The 11,175-nt window shown below is 46.8% G+C and overlaps 1 long non-coding RNA gene across 1 annotated transcript; it reads right to left on the reverse strand.

Annotated features, from left to right (window-relative positions):
- Positions 1-2,702: 2,702 nt before the first annotated feature.
- LOC308467542 lies at positions 2,703-8,730 on the reverse strand. Its single transcript, XR_013981189.1, has 4 exons — positions 8,650-8,730; positions 6,144-8,468; positions 4,795-5,017; positions 2,703-4,631 (listed from the first exon to the last, which is right to left on the reverse strand). It is a non-coding gene; the product is annotated as an uncharacterized lncRNA (long non-coding RNA).
- Positions 8,731-11,175: the final 2,445 nt, after the last annotated feature.

The following is an 11,175-nucleotide window of genomic DNA, read 5'->3' on the forward strand; positions in this document are numbered from 1 at the left end:
CTTTGGCTAACAATGAGCCCAGCAATTGTCACCTCTGGGAACTTCCTGGAGTCCTTTTTCAAGGGGAAAATACCTTTGGAATGGAGGAAACTGGCAAAGGAGATGATTTTATATTATTTTTTAAAGCTAGGTAACTTCCCTGAGCTGTCAAGTTGAAAGGATACATTCAGGCATAATATTTGTAATATTTAACTTTAAAGATGTGCCCCCCCGCCAGTGGTGTCTGCACTGACTGGCAGAAGCTCTCCAGCAGTTCAGGCAGGAGACATTCCCAACCTTACCTGGCAATGCTGTCAGGATTCGAACCTGGGACCGTCTGCTTGCAAGGCAGATGCTCTCCCTGAGCTCTGTCCCTTCCCCAAACATCCTTTGCTCCCTCACCTTTCCCTCTTTTTTTTTTTTTTTTTTTTAAAAAAGAACCCCACACTTTACATCCTTCATCACCAAAGGATGGAAGCAGTGACAATACCTAGGATTTCTAAAAGCACCACAGTTCTTACCCTAATTTAAGTAATTGGCAAGCCATGTTAACTTTGTTCATTCCCATTTCAAGTACAAAATTGTTTTTATATGTGTTGGAAGCTGCCCAGAGTGGTTGGGGCAGCGTAGCTAGATAGGTGGGGTATGAAGAAGAAGAATTGCAATAAAAATATATTCATATAAACTAGTAGCAGACACAATAGAATGAGGTGGTTTTTTTTTAAAAAAAGGCAACCAAAACACAAATCTGTAAAACACGTTTTACAAATAGCAAGAAATACAGGGGAAATTGACAGCAATGAAAGCAGGAAATCGACCCCCAAAATGGTCCCTGCATTGTCGCTGGCCCTCAATACTTAGATTTCTGTCCTTGTGAACTCACATTGCTCGGCCCCTGCTCCTGCCAACCTAGCAGTCCGAGAGCACGTCAAACTGCACGTAGATAAATAGGTACCTCTCCAGTGGGAAGGTAAACGGCATTTCCGTGCGCTGCTCTGGTTCACCAGAAGCGGCTTAGTCCTGCTGGCCACATGACCCGGAAGCTGTACACCAGCTCCCTCGGCCAGTAAAGCGAGATGAGTGCCGCAACCCCATAGTCGGCCACGACTGGACCTAACAGTCAGGGGTCCCTTTTCCTTTACCTTTTGCTGTCAGTATTTTCCTTGGCAAGGAATGGAGAAGAGAGAGTTTTGCCACATGCATTGACTTAACCACATTTCTAGCCCATCGTTCATGGGTAACATGGTGGAAATGCACAACATTGAGATCAATAATATTAGGCTTAGCTAGACCCAGAGTTGGGCAGGGGGCAGGTTTAGTGTGGCCTACACCATAGTCACACCATGTCCTCTGTATGGGGATGGCAAGGACACAGAATCTTGAAATCCCTCTCCCCACCTCTGTTTATGGGGTCTTGGCGATGCTTTCAGAGTTGTGGGAATCAAGCCTTGCAAGGAACAGTTGTGGGCCTTGGAGATGAGACCAAACACTGACATGAGAGGCACCTTCAAATATCTGAAAGGGCTTCGTCACATGGAAGATGGTGCAAGCTGGTTTGCTGCTGCTGTTCTGGGGTGGGGTGGGGTTTAAACCCAATCCAAAGGTTTCAAATCACAAGAACGGAGATAGCAACAAAATCTTAGGAGGAACCCTGCTGGAGGTAAGAGCTATTGGACAGTGGAAGGGACTGCAGGATATTTACAATGCAGTCGAACCCAACAAGACAATCTCACCTTGCTCTTTGCCCTCATTCCAGCAGTGTAGAACACCATCTATGCCTGAGGCTCCATCTTAAAATAGATTAAAGCAGGGGTCAGCAAACTTTTTCAGCAGGGGTCCTTGGGGGGGACTGGACTATATTGGGGGCGGGGGGCGGAATGAATGAATTCCTATGCCCCACAAATAACCCAGAGATGCATTTTAAATAAAAGGACACATTCTACTCATAAAAACATGCTGATTCCCAGACCGTCTGCAGGCCGGATTTAGAAGGCGATTGGGCCAGATCTGGCCCCCGGGCCTTAGTTTGCGTGCCCATGGATTAAAGTATGTCTTTGTAATGGAGTTACCATTTTAAGCCTGCCTGAAGAAAGCTGCTGTTATCTGTTCCTCTTCAACAAGTATTGCGAGTGAGTAAATGTTATTTTTATTACCTTTTGCAAGACCATTTTTTACCTTTTACAAGGCTATTTTGTGTGCAATTGTTATATTAGGAGGGAGGGAAAAAGCGGTGGGGAATACCAGGAGACCCCAGTCTTTCCTTATAGCATCCTGGTTTACTTAAACTAAAAGGCTAAAACTAGCCTATTTAAGCTTCCCTACTGAACTCACAAACATGAGGAAGGAAGGCTATATCTAATAAAGCATCTATACACATCCCTAAAGGTGGTGGACTCTCCTGTTATGTATTCAGTGGTCTGTGTTTGCCTGAGCTGGAGTCTGGACTAAGGATTCTGAGCTCCTGTGTTCTGATTTGATACGTGTTGTCCAATCACAGAACATTTCAGGATTTGGGCCTCTGCCATTGGCCCTTGTACTCTCAGCTGTGATTCGCAGCTTGGAAGTTTAAACAGCCAATCACGTTGGGAGTGGGAGTGGCCCAGGCTTTCATAAATGTATAGCAGCAGTTGCTTTGCCCCTGTTTCCCAGTTATGTTGTTCAATGAGGCGTTCACAAAGTAAAGGAAGGATTGAACTCTGATTAATAAGAATACACACAGAGACTTGAACCAGCAAGACTCTGGGAAGGGTGCGTATAATATTCTCTCTGTCTGTCTGCCTCCAGCCCCTGGCCCAGGTCGTTTTATTCACAAAAGAACTTTTTACAGAGTGTTCGTAAGAACCAATCAGATTTCTTCTGAGCATTTCAACAAACCCACGTGGGGACAAGTTAAACTAATTAAGCACACATATTTCTGGGGTAAACAAATAACAGAACTACAAAGGAGGACGTTTGGCAACCCTGGGAGGTGATAAACAATCAATACATATGAAAAGGATGGCCAGGAGGACAGCGATCATTATCACCTTCATGTGAGGTCTGTTTCCTGGCCCTAAGATTAACATCCTAGGATTAACATATCAGAAAGGCTACATCAAAGAAACTTGCCCACTATCTTTGATGACCCAAGACGCCTGCCTGTCTAAGCAACTGGGCTGTGTACGTGACTTGTGAAGAGAGAGAAATGGGCAGTAGAGGAAATGGCCAGAGATGCAGAGGGTTGTGGGATTTGATCAGAAATTATTGTCAATGTATCAAACCCAGTCAACACAATGCATTCATCATGGACACAATGGCTTGATGCATATTTTATAATTCCTCATAGTAATCCCACCTGACCCCACACTCTGGATATTTGCACTCCTACAGTTCAGTAAAGGTTCTTGCTGTTATCACTGTGTCTTGCCTCGTGGGAACCCACCTACTTCACCTTCCTTGAAGGTTTTAAAGCAGAGGTTGGACGGCGTGGGTTCTTCAGCTGTGACCCCTGCATTGCAGGGTGCTGGTCAACTTTTCTCCTTATTTGTCTTATTCGACAAACCCTATTTCACTTTACAACAAGTCACCACTTCGGATTTGAAGCAGCCGCCTGATACTGACATTTTGTAGATGTCGTATGACTATTCCTGTACGTATCAGTCTACTGATGAGGCTCTTACTTGTTTAATATAGCTAATATAGATGACTTCCAATCATCCAGCCTCAGTCTAACCTGAGAAAAAGTAATGAACCTTATAGTTATACTAATTATCACTACATTAATTTCAGTACTTTCGATACGAATTAGCTTCTGACTCCCACAAATACTGCCAGACATAGAAAAACTTTCCCACATAATACCTTCCCGCATGACAATTCTACAACTTTTGGGTGGGAGTGGGGCCCAGCGGCCATTGTCATCTGTTTGCTACAATGCAGTTTCCATGGTGGATGCTGAACATTGTGTTTTGGGAATGGCAGGCACTGCCAAACTTGGCCCTCCAGCTGCTTTGGGACTACAACTTCCAACATCCCTAGCTAACAGGACCAGGGTAGCATTCTAGCAGCTTTATTATTTTTATCAATCAATATTTATTTATTTATTTATTTGATCTGTTTCATAAAGTCCATGCCCCACTTGACTGGGCAAATAACTCCCATCTCTAACGATGTAACTCCATTTAAGTCTCCCATTAGTATACAGTGGTACTTTTGGATGCAAACGGAATCCGTTCCGGAGCCCCGTTCGCATCCTGAAGCGAACGCAACCCACGTCTGCGCGTGTGCTGGTCGCGATTTGCCGCTTCCACGCATGCGCGTGACGTCATTTTGAGCGTCTGCGCATGCGCGAATGGCAAACCCGGAAGCAACGTGTTTTGCCCCTTCTTTTCAAGCCACCTTCCAGGATCGTTCCCCTCTCAGTCCTGTCTTCTCCTTCTCCTCCACCAACGCAGACACTGTCGTTCTCTCGCACTTCTCCTTCGCCGTCCACCCTTTGCCCGCTGTCTTCTCTGTTCTGCTCCACAATCTCAAAAGGTGTCGGGCTGTAGGACTGGGGCTGGCCGTGTGGGACGCCGGCGTAGGGCCACGTGGGTTTCGGTTTCTCGCCCCGCTTGCCTCTGCGCTCTGATCTTTTATTCCCCCTCTCCAATTTGGACTACAAGGATTAAGACCTGTGCAAGGACAACGAGGGGGAAATGTCCCTTAGGGACTCGGGCGCCTCCAGGTGCTACTTCCCCTGCCACCACTGGCGGAGGAAGGTGGGGTGCGGGGGGGGGGTATCGCCCCGAGTGTCATCCCTGGGGGGGTGACAAAAGCCTCCCAACTCCTCCTCACCTTGGTTCAGGGTGGACACAGCTGCGATTCTGCCACATCCAGCGCCTGAGCCGCGTGCAGAGTGGCCTCCTTTCTCCCTGCGCCCCCTGCTGGTTCTTGTACTGGGTTGCCCCGGTGGCACTGGTGGTGCTGGCAGCGGCGCTCTTCTGAAGACCCTGTGAGTCCTGAAGACGATGGAACCGAGGCAAGTGGGGGTCTTCGGAGGCCTCTCTTCCTCGCAGTCCTGTGAGAAAAGTAAACAATTCACCTCCAGATTCTGGGGAAATGCCACAATCATTAATCAATCAATCAATCAATCAATTGGTTGATTAATTAAACCCGGAACCTCTCAGGGCGGCTTACAGGATAAAAATACAAAATAAAAACACAACATATGGATTAAAAAAAACAACGAACTCATAAGCCAACCTCCCAATCCACAAGCATGTTGAAAAGGCCATGCATTGTTCCATTAGCCAAAGGCTGGTTCTGGAGCAGAACTTTCCATGTTGGTGACACACTTTGGAGACATGCCTCATTTCGCAACACAAGGATTCAGTTCAACTAGCCCTTTTCCAGCCCTGGGAGGAGCACTAAGGTGTGCGACACACAGTTTGGGAAGCTCTGTTCTAGAGAAACGTCTTTGCTTGGCACCTAAAGATACATAATGAAGGCGCCAGATGAGCCTCCCTGGAGAGAGCATTCCGCAAGTGGGGAGCCACCACAGAAAAGGCCCCTTCTTGTGTTGCTGCCCTCCAGACCGTTTGTGAAGGAGCCACACCAAAAAGGGCCCTTGTGGTGGCAGGCTGTCATAATCCTTCCTCTTATTTTGGGGGGGCGAGGCTTTATACGAAAGGGTTGTAGTCAGTAGGGAACACTCCTCTCCCAGGTTCTCATGTGGCTGGCCTTGGAGAGATCTGAACGAGACACAAAACCAAGAACAAGCGGGGGGGGGGGGGAGGTATAGGAGGCAGGAAAACCCCAGAGAGAACCGGCTTTGCGAAGTGCCAACATGGTTTTATTATCGCCAAGCCCACTTTGCAATTAATAACTTCATTTGGCAGGAGCCACCTGGAAACTCATTCAAAAGAGATATCTTACAAAACAAATACCAAACCAAAAGCAACCCAGGAGAATTATCTCCACCCCCATCGTTCTGCCCGGACACTGAGATCCAGCGCTGAGGGCCTTCTGGCGGTTCCCCCACTGCATAGGGCCTTCTCGGTGATGGCACCTCCTGTGGAATGCCCTCCCAGCAGATGTCAAATAAATAAACAACTATCTGACTGTTAGAAGACATCTGAAGGCAGCCCTGTTCAGGGAAGCTTTTAATATGTCATGAATGATTGTATCTTAATGTTTCGTCTGACCTCTTAGCTCCAGGTGTTCTTCTGCGTTGTCTCCAGGTGGGGGGGGGCACAGCAAATCGGGCAAATCAAGGGTCTCCTTGTCCTCCCCTTCCTCCTCTGGGGGGCTCCCTGGTTCTTCCTGTGGCTCATCCTCCTTGCTAGCCACTTTTTCATCGGATTCAGAGGCTGACGTCCGGCAGAGACAGGACCCTAGAGGTGGTGGCAGTGGTGGTGGGGAGAGAGGAGAAAGAGAGCAGCCCAAAATGAGACAGGAACCCAGAAGGCAAACTCTCCTGTCCACGTTGAGTCGCTAGCCAGGGAAGCCCTACATCCCTGGTGCCATGGGGGGCTGGTCCATCAGGACGAGTGGGGCAGCAAGCACAGCACATTAACTCTCAAGGCACCCATCATTAAAACAACAGAACAGCGGCATAGCCAGCCACTCGGGTGCCCGGTTCAACGCGGAGGTCCTGCGGGTGGGGGGCGCTGCCTGGAGCCTCTCTGCCGCCTTCCCCCCAGGTGTAGGGCGGTTGAGGGAGAGACAGGGGGCAGACGCAAGCCCCACGCTGCCGTTTCAGGCAGTGCCCAGCCTGCAGGGGCCCAAGCCACCAAGTCACCCCCAGGAGAGATGCGTGGATCAGGCACTCTGCACCCCCCCGGTAAGTGCCAGCCCCCACGGTGTGGCGCCCAGTGCCAGCCGCGTTTTTTGACTCAACTAAAAGGTTTGGTGAGCCCAATTTTTATTTATTTTTAAACTCTGCTTTTTGTCCTTTTGCCACCCCCCTCAGTGATGACACCTGGGGCGGACCCCCACCCCCCACCCTCTTTTCTCTGCAACTGCAACAGAATAAAAGGACTCAAAATTCCCTTAGCAGTTTCCTGTTGGCCCCCTCACCATTTTCCCAGGCGTCAATCTTCTCACTTTGCAGTTGCAGATTAGGCCCCCAAAGGCGGCTGCGCAGGGCAGGGGTTGGCCTCAGCTGCAAAGTGAGGTTGGGATTCTGAGCCGATGTCACAGCCAGGTTCCCATCAGTCCATTTCCTCCAAGGGGGGGGGACCTGTTTCCCCTGGGGGTGACCGCTGAACACACCACCCAAGAGAAAAAGAAGGAGAAAAGCGGAGAAAGCTTTCAATTCTGTAGCAAGAAAGAATGCGTGCCAGGAGTTTTCTTTTCCCTGCACTCCTCCATTGCAACGCCTTTTCATCATCATCATCATCATCATCATCATTAAACTAGATTTAATGAACACGCATATCAGAGTGCTCTGTCAACTGATAGCCATCGTCTTTGTCGTAGTACATTACCGTATTGGCCTGATTATAAGCCTCACTTCCCCCCCAAATTCCGACCGTGAAAGGTTAAAGTGCAGCTTCAATTCACGACCTTACGAAAGCTGGCTTTTACAATATCGCTGCCGGAACAGACTTAGGGTCAAATGGAAGAGGGGTGAGTGCCTGCGGGATTTTAAGGGAGCATCTTATATTCGGGTATTGTCTTCTTTCCTCCCCCTTGAATTTTAAAGGTGCGGCTTATATTCGGGCCAATACGGTAATGTACTAAATAAATATTTTTATAACTAAATTTACTCAATACTCCAAATTTCTTCTCCTTTATTTGATTTATATGCCACCCTTCCTCATGAAAGATCCCAGTTTAAAAGCAGTTAAAAACATCTCAGGGTTATTGGGAAAAGAAGAATGGTTGGTGTAAACCCAAAACCAAGTTAATAATTGCATTTCAGTGGGTCTGCTTTAGGTTTCATTGCAATCAAGGCGATGAGCTAATAATAATAATAATAATAATAATAATAATAATAATAATATTGCTTTCCCTGGCCACTCTGGGCGGCTCCCAACAGAATATTAAAAGCACTATAATAATCACAGCCACAACATGCATTTAAAGCATTTTTGGAGCTCTAAATTGCAGGTAAAACAACTGGCGGGTGGCCAGCGCCATTTTGGCCTCTGTTGTCCAGGGCGCAGGAGCCGCGGGACGTCGGGAAAAGGGGGAAGCCGTTCTAGGTGCCTCCAAGGGAAGGAGGAAAAGGACGAGGTCTCTTCGCGACTTCCTGGGTTATGGGGTTTATTAGTATAATAACTGGTGATTTTTAGTTTATGAGCACGCCTGGAGGAAGGTTGCGCAGGGCAGCCTGGGAAGGGTGAGGGAAAGGCTGTGAGGAAAAGCCTTCTCTCTTTCTCCATCGCTCTGTCCCTCCGTCAAGTTTAAATGGAAGAATCCAAATACGTCTAGAGAAAAATAAAATGATAGGAAACAGGATCCTTGTTTGTGAGAAGAAGGGGCAGCAAAGCATGCTGGGAAGAAGGACGTGAGGGAAATGAAACCTAATAAAGGATAATTTCTAATAAAGCTAACAAGTGAAACCTAACAAAAGACACTTTCACATGTATTTTTGCAGTTATACGTTCGAAAATGGGTAAATTTCAATTATAGGAAACAGGATCCTTGTTTGGAGAAGAGGGGCAGCAAAGCATGCTGGGAAGAAGGACGTGAGGGAAATGAAACCTAATAAAGGACAATTCATCAATAAAGCTAATATGTGAAACCTAACAAAAGACACCTTGGGATTTATTTATCTGTTTAGACAGTGGTACCTCAGGTTAAGAACTGTTCTTATCCTGAGGTACCACTTTAGCTAATGGGGCCTCCCGCTGCCGCCACACAATTTCTGTTCTCATCCTGAGGTAAAGTTCTTAAGACTATTTCTGGGCTAGCGGAGTCTGTAACCTGAAGCGTAACTAATCCGAGGTACCACTATACACTGGGAAAACGGCTAAATTTCAAATTAATACGAAACCCCACAGCAAGGCATGCTGGGAATCGACTGCTGGCCTGAGGGAGCTGGCAGTGCATGCTGGGAACTCGACTCAGCAACCTGGACGGCGCCCACGGCGGAGGCTGGCGGGAGTCGCAGGGCCTTTTGAGGGTGGCCCCTTCCCCTCCTCGTCCGCCAGGGACACCAGCGCCTGCAGCCCGTCCAGCTGCACTCTGCACGCTCTCAGAGGCCGGAGAGGCTGGCAGGGGCAGGGCCCCCAGGAGGGAGAGGGGCCCCGGGGGAGATTTGCACTCTGCACGCTCTCAGAGGCCGGAGAGGCTGGCAGGGGCAGGGCCCCCAGGAGGGAGAGGGGCCCCGGGGGAGATTTGCACTTTGCACGCCCTCAGAGGCCGGAGAGGCTGGCAGGGGCAGGGCCCCCAGGAGGGAGAAGGGCCCCAGGGGAGATTTGCACTCTGCACGCCCTCAGAGGCCGGAGAGGCTGGCAGGGGCAGGGCCCCCAGGAGGGAGAGGGGCCCCGGGGGAGATTTGCACTCTGCACGCCCTCAGAGGCTTTGTAGTCTAAGCTCAGGGGGCTGTCTGAGCCAGCATCTCTCTGGGGGGTGAGGGGTTTCTTCCCACAGTATTCCAGGTGGCGTCTGACCAAGGCAGAATAGAGCTCAGTCTTGTAAGCCGCTGGTATTAGTAGCAATAAAAGTAATAATAATCACAACAAGATAGAAATATTAGACTTCGTTAACAAATATTTATGCTGCTTAACTGTGTGTGCATTGCAATCCCTTATTCATTGTTGTGCATAGTAATTTTAAGTGCATTCTTAATATTACAATCAAGGTGCAATACTTTTAAAATGCATATTTTCTTTAAATATAAACATAGAAGTAAATGAAGCTCCAAATTCATCGGATGATGACCTGTGCCACAAAGAGGGAACCAGGCAGAGGGCCTTTTCAGTGGTGGCGCCCGCCCTGTGGAACGCCCTCCCAGCAGATGTCAAGGAAGTAAACAACTATCTGACTTTTAGAAGACATCTGAAGGCAGCCCTGTTCAGGGAAGTTTTTAATGTTTGATGTATTTATCGTGTTTTTATTATTCTATTGGGAGCCGCCCATAGTGGCTGGGGAAACCAAGCCAGATGGTGGGGTATAAATAAATTGTTGTTGTTGTTGTTAAACTAGACGTAATGAACACTCATATTAGAGTGTCCTGTAAATTGATAGCCATAGTATTTTATATACTAACCTTTTATGCTCTTCCACATCCGTTTAATGCTCCGAAACCCTATAGACTTTTATATATACTTTGTGTTTTAATACTTTTTAGCTTTACGTTTTACAGATTGGAAAAGACTGTACCCCACCCTACTGAATGCTGGACTACTACCATAATAAACATTTAATTGATTGAAATGAAGTATCCTATAGTAATGCAGTGATTGGACACCAAAATAATATAATACGGGTAATTCATAATGAAATATACAGTTTCCAGATCCTGTAAGACCGGCGCTGACACGGACCACAGCTGTGAACCATGAGGCAGGTGTACTCATACAGTTTGTGTCCCGCGACTGAGGGAAGTGATGGAGGTGATAGTGCGCGCGTCACGTGACTAGTCAGGCCAAATGGCTGCGTCTGCAGTGGAGAAGGCGTTTTGTGTTCTTGAATTGAGCAAAACGGAGTTTGTTGTGCAACGGCATTTTCAATTGTGATGTGTGTTGTGTGACAAAGGGTGCACACATAGAACATCTGTGACTGTTTCTAAAATACTTTAAACATTCCCCTACAATTCTGCCGCAGGTAACATGAGATATATTATATTCTTTTTTATAGTGTGTTGAAACTGTATACTTCATTATGAATCACTCTGTATAACATAACATAACATAACATAACATAACATAACATAACATAACATAACATAACATAACATAACATAACATAAAACATAACATAAAACATAACATAAAACATAACATAACATAACATAACATAACATAACATAACATAAAACATAACATAAAACATAACATAACATAACATAACATAACATAACATAACATAACATAACATAACATAACATAACATAATATATCGTACTTTTCTGTGTATGAGACAAGTAAAATGGGACCCGCCCTTTTTCTTAATTTTCAGTTCCCAAAAATAGGGGGTGTCTTATACACGGGGGCATGTTCTACATGGTAAAATACAGTAATATGTAATATAATATAATATAATGTAATATAATATAATAGGAAA

Source organism: Podarcis pityusensis (assembly GCF_964106645.2).
Source record: "Podarcis pityusensis genome assembly, chromosome: 18".
In the NCBI taxonomy this organism is placed as follows: Eukaryota; Metazoa; Chordata; class Lepidosauria; order Squamata; family Lacertidae; genus Podarcis; species Podarcis pityusensis.